A 6,502-nucleotide genomic window follows, 5' to 3' on the forward strand; every position below is an offset into this window, starting at 1 on the left:
ACTGTAGATACAACATAAAAAACGTACTACTCCGCACATATATTCATTACCCAGCGCGCACGTTGATGAATGGTGTAAGTCTCGCCCTTCACAGCATCTCTTGCGAGCCGTGCCAAAAAGTCATGATATAGTCGACCAAAAAGGTCGATATGACTACCTCTATTCAGTCCTCTCCTCGTCAGGACTGGTCCCCTACACTGCCGCAGTTCTGGCGAGGCCATTCTCGTCTGGAAGGCCAGATGGGGCTTCTCCAGGTAAGCCTTATTTTTTCAGCCTCGATGTATGAGGCTAAGAAGCGCGTGGGGACCGTAATAACTTCAGACTCAAATTCAATTTACTAATTACACCACCCGCGTGATGGTTGATGCAGTAATTCTTGTGCATGGCCACACAAAGATTGCGTCTGGCTTCTCTTTTTACGCAGAGCGATCTTGCAGTCGATGCCGACTCTACTATACATTGTCGTGCCCTTCAGTGGTCTTTGTGGAATATTTTTGTACTCAATCGGTACCAAGTAGCTTAAGGTTTTGTCATTGTGGCTCACATTCAAGGTTGGGGGGCGTCCGTCAAAGTCATGTAGTGGTTTTTACGCTTACCCAAAAATTATTATTATGAAGATAGCGCCATTGTTAAAGCAATTACCAAATTTTAACGCAGATCTCATGCTTCATCTATGTACTGAAGCAAGGAAAACTTCCGAGACATGCACACGTATCACTTGAACAGAGGGAAGGAAATGAATCGAGGCATCGTTTTTCTGTTAGGCACAACCTCATGATGACTAAAGTCAATGAAGCCAAAGATCGCATATGGGATATAATTTGCTGTTTTTAACTGTAGTGCAGTTGTTAGAACATAAATGGAAATGAATTATTGCGGACGAAAGGCAAGTATCTGCCGGTCGATACCGATACGACAAGCGTCAACTTCTGCGGCCGATTCTCTACTCATTGAACTACGACTACAGTCGTGTCCCCGTCCACTGTTTTGGGTATTTATTCGAGTGTAAACCTGATAGTGTTAACCATCGCTACTTTTAGCCATGGTCGCGGGTGTGGAACACTATTTTTAACGGGAAAGTGTTTTATGCCGGGGTCCACCACGGCTCCACTGACGTATTTCCGTCACGGATAAGACGTTGTAATATACAGTAACATATGGCAAAGAAACAACTAGAATAGAAAGTTCCGCTGCCGGGAGTCGAACCTACGACCTCTCGCTCCGCAGCGTGCGGCGTGAAACCACTCGGTCAGAGAGCGTACGTTCGACAGCTTACTAACGGCAAGCTATTTACATACACCATTTACTGTTCGCGCTACTCAGAGCTCGGTGGCTTCAGCGTGTTCTTGTCATCACAAGCCAGATGTCGCGAGGAGCGCGCAAGGAAAGGTCGTCGCCCCACGCATCGCGATGCGAGCGCGCTTCTACAGGGGGCGTCTCGTGCACGTGATGGGGGCGGTTTGTAAGTCTTGTCCTTTCACCGCAAGTTTCCGTTGACGTTACAGAGAGCACGAAGTCACTGCGCTCGCCACGTTTCCGAAAGGAGCGCACTGCTCACACGCAAAGAAGTAACAATTTTGACAGTTGTTATTTCGCACTCGTCCTGTATATATTCTTTTCGTGCCTCCTTTCTGCTTTAGAGCGCGCTGCTAACTGTTTTTTTTTCTCTCTTTTTTCCACACAGGAATAATGGAGATAGCGAACCCACTGCTCTCGTTTCTCAGCGAAGAGGAGAGGCCAGCCTTGACTCAGGCACTGTCGACGCACGTACACGAGTGGCAAGAATTATACCACAAAACAGGAAGCCCCAATTCATTCTCGGCCTTCTTGGTGCACGCCCGAAAGCTTTAAGAACAATCACCGCGTTGCGTGCGTCGAATTCCAGAAAATCCGGGTAAAGTTATCGTGCACAAATAATAAAATAATAAAGGAAGGACGGGATCATTGCCTAAATATGACGGCAGTCGTTTTGTCACAGTGCCTGTGTTTTGCATTTTTTTTAGCACGAACGGATTGCCACTGGGAAGCTGCGAAAGTGGTTGTTTGATGCTCCACAGAGATGAGGAGTGAATGATCGCGTCTCTCGCGGATGCATTCAAAAATCGTGGTAGTGTTTTCCTGTAAAATTACCGGTATGTGCGAAAACTCCTCGGATTTTTTTTTTACATCGTGTGGAAAGCAAGCGTTCTACTTTTTCACAACTTGTAGCCCTAAGGAATTTTTGCAGTAGCAAATTGTGGAAATCGGTCGGCCGAAGAGATACTTAGTATGTTTGAGATAAATATTCAAATATTTACATTCTGATTTTTTCCGATAGGCACGTACGTGCCATTGAAGTAGTTTGAGTCATATGCCTTAATTATGCCGGCTTCCTTATATTCAAGGTGCATGCTTTTGTAACACAGAAAGAAATTTTTAATCACCTTTCGGAACAGTTCAGATAGGTTAGGTAGGTGTAAAATGACGAAAGACTCTTTCGTTACAACCAACGCACTGATTTCAAATAGCGGTTGCAATTTAGAGAGAATGCAATTGTAGTGCTTATATGACTATCTTTTGAATTTTGGATTTTTTTGAAGTAATAATTCATACAAAACAAAGTAATAGTCAGGAATATAATTAACAAATAATTTCATCTGCAACCAAAGCAGAGATCATAGTTTTGCTAACCGTAGCTACTAATTGATATACAAGTAGATAGCTGAAACAGAGCTATTACAGCGTATAAGTGTGCTCCGCAAGTTGCTTGTAATTTTTCGTTTATTTCAATGGCGCACATGTTACATCAATTCTCTTCGATTTAGGCAAATCACGCTCTGTTCAGTGAATATGATGTAGGTTTCTTATTTCTGAGTGTGACTCTTCAGCTCCATGATCCTATGTTTTGCTACAGTTTTTTTATTATTTTTTGTGGCATTCACAGTGGGTGAGTGGCAAAAGACCGAGGGATTGTGGGATTCGTCGTCTGTACCGGTTTCCGGTTCGAGGCAAGCAGACGGCGAAGCGCTCCATCGTAGGCCTCTGCTTGTTCTGCACTATCGCACGCGACATTATCTCCTTGCAAAACCATGGTCGGCTGTTCAGCCGTCGGCTGCTCTAACTCGAGCGTTGAAGGCAAACGTATGTATAGGTTCCCATGGAACAAACAAAGAAAAATGAAGTGGGCCATGGCTGTGACGACAGCCACAGTGACTGGTAGCCTTTGAATAGCGAAGGTTGGAGCCAGCGCGTGCGAACACCATTTCATCATTGGCACGTGCGTATTCTGTGCTAATAGCAAACTACGCATGCATTTTCTGCGAATATTGCATCGAGAACTGAATTCTTGCGCAGGCGCACCTAGCAGAGGCGTCGTTCCTTTTTTTTCCTATCGTGACACTTGTTTGCTTTTTTTTGTTCTTCACACCCGGCTTGGTTCTTTTCCTCTTCGTATATATATGTGCGCGCTTTTTACAGCGAAAGCTGTAATGAGATCATTTCACCGACCGTTTTTGGCGCCGTAGTTGTCCGCCGCCGCCGCCGCCGGTGTCCGTAACCACTATCGCTCGAAATAAGAAAAAAACGAAATAAGAAAAAATTTCCAGGATGGAACGGGGTTCGAACCTGGGCCCTCGGCGTGGGAGCCCAGTGTTGTACATCAGAGCCATGCAGGTGCTTGGATCTGCCTTGAAAGAAGACGCTCTACAGGCTTCATGTCCAGAAGGAACCACATTAACATATGTAATTTAGTGTGGTAGAAGAGTGCAATAACAGCCACGCCCCACACAACGCGAATTCTGTAACCAGGCGTCACACAATGCGAATTGAGCAAGGAGTGGGCTGTTGGATGCTTCCAACCCATTACAAGAGGCTCTGAAATAATTCTTCATCGTCATCAGGCACAACACCAACAAAGTGCGCATAATGCCTTACATGTTTTTAGCGGGTACCACGGCTCTCCGTTGAATGGCGAAAAATGGTATAGTGGCTGTTTCCCTATGACACACAAATTATGATGAGGTATAGCGTAGTGGGTTCCTCGCAAGTGCACTTGCATTGGTTGCCAAGGAAGCCCATAAGCCCATCATCCATTTCCTCAGGGTCTCAATCAAGTTCTTCCCTCCTCTTTCTGTCTCTCTTTCTCACGTCAACGTATGTTGTATTGCATGGTGGGAGAGTGAAATAGCGGCCGGGTGTCACATAATGCGAATTACGTAACTGGTGAGCAGTTTAAAACTTGCAACCCATTACAAGGGCTGAGCCACAATTCTTCATCGTGACCAGTCGTCACGTAAACAAAGTGCACATAATGCCTTACATATGTGTAGCTTGAACCTCTCTTCTGCGCACAATTATGAATAACGGCGTTGTAGGTGCTTCCCAACATCACAAATATTGTGATTTGTAGCGTAGTGGATACCTTGCTAGCGTACTTGTATGAGTAGCCCCAAGAGAGTTTACAGCGGGCTCTAGAAATGCCGCTCTTCCAGCTTTCGCTGTGACTGTGCTGCGCTTTCCGCGCAGGCCTGGCGTTTTTAGATGCGAAGTATCTTAAGGTCAAGCTCAATCCGGTGGTGGTGGTGTGCGGCGTGACCACCCTCACTGCGCATGCGCATACCCTCTCCGCATACCTCCTCTCCACTCCCCCTCACTGTTCCCCTTCCCCTCTACCCCTTTCCCCTCTCCACTTACCATCTCCCCTTCCCTCTCCACTTTCCCTCTCAACTTTCCATCCGCCCTTCCCCTCTCCCATCCCCCTTTCCACTCTTCCTCTGAAACGCGGGCTAGACATGCCGAAATTCTCTCCTGCACAACGCCGTGATGAGCTCGAGCGCATGCGCGTCCCCTCCCCTTCTCTCTCCTCTCCTACGCTGCCCCCCTCTCGCCCGCCTGTCGACCGCGTTCCCCGCTCGCCCTGCCTGGCGTTTTTTTTAATAAGTTTTGGTTACAAGAATGCGCTGCGTCCTTGTCCTCTCGCTCGTCTTTCTTCTAGTGTTTGCGCTCAATAACATTACGAATCACATGGTCCAACTCGCCCGACAAGCAACGTTGTTTCGATCTTTAAAATGATGCGTCTCACGTGCGGAAACTTATAATGCAAAAAAAGCTGTTCTCTGTATCGACTGATCTTCTAGCAAAACAGTTACAGTATCTGCGAGCGGCAGGAAAGCATTGCATATCGTTTGTGTGCAGTACAAAATATCCTTACCTTTTATGGCTTGCAGGGCTTGTCATCATTACAGTCACGTTTAACAAAAGCACTAAATCATCCTATAAACCGCTGACGTCACTGAAACGCTGAAGGAAGGCGAACTTTTTTTACTTAGCGAAAAAAAACTAATATCGGGGCTTTTACGTGACAAATCCACGATATGATTATGAGAGACACCATAGTGTAGGGCTCCTGAAATTTCTACCATCTGGCTTTCTTTGACGCGCGCTCAAATTGCACAGTACACGGGCCTCTAGCATTTCTTCTGCCGCAGCCGGGATCGAACCCGAAACCTTCAGGTCAGCAGCCGAACACCAAAACCACTGCTCCACCGCGGTGGACGGAGAGGGAAAAAAACCCGTGCGTGCCGCTGCTCACCCGCGTGGTGTGTACAACCAGAAGCCGCCGCATCCCATATTTCCCTGCTCTTTCTAGTTTTACGGGTCACCTATTACATGGACAGTCGAGGAGCATGTATTTTATGTGCGATCGCTGTTGCGCGAGCGCTGTTGACGAACGTCGCTTAAACAAAGATAAAACAAGCCGGCTGTTTTCTTCGCGGGGGGCTGCGCTGTTCTGGCAGCAAATGCGTGCTTTGAACAACGGGGCGTGGTCGCGTGTGCCGTGTCCCGTATCTTTAGATGAGATCAGCAGATGGCTCATAGCCTTGTACGTCTTGTGGTGACGTCGCAAAAGTTTCTTTGAAGCCATAGACAGCAAGAAGGTGAATTCGCTTGCTGCATTGGTCGCATTTCCTAAAGAAGTGAGGTACCATACTTGCGGTCAATTTTTCCTGGCATTCAAGCGAAGAAGAACGAGCCAAATAGCGCGTGTCCTACCGCCAATGAGTGTATACGCACAAGTGTGTCCGTATTGTCTGCGTGAGATATAAAAATAGCCCTTCATTTTTATAACGTTGTCGGTAGAATTTGTCCAGAGAGAGAAGATTTGGAAAAGTTTCGGTTTGAAACTGACGTAGGGTCACTGCTTCCTCTCGCGAGAAAGACGGCGGTGGTGCGCTGGGAAAGTAGCGAACGCGTGTATAATGACAGAGGATATCTTCGTCACGCAGCAAGGGATCCCCCCCCTCCCTGAACATGTCGCCTCACCACGCCGAGCCACCCGGAGGGAAAATTAGCGGGCGACTGTATCATCATCATTAGCAGCAGCCTGTCTACGCCCACTGCAGGGCAAAGGCCTCTCCAATGTTCCGCCAATCAACCCCGTCCTGTGCTTTCTGCAACCACGTTATACCTGCAAACTTCTTAATCTCATCTACCCACCTAATTTTCTGTCTCCCCCTCACGCGTT

Source organism: Rhipicephalus sanguineus, chromosome 7 (genome assembly GCF_013339695.2).
Source record: "Rhipicephalus sanguineus isolate Rsan-2018 chromosome 7, BIME_Rsan_1.4, whole genome shotgun sequence".
NCBI lineage: Eukaryota > Metazoa > Arthropoda > Arachnida > Ixodida > Ixodidae > Rhipicephalus > Rhipicephalus sanguineus.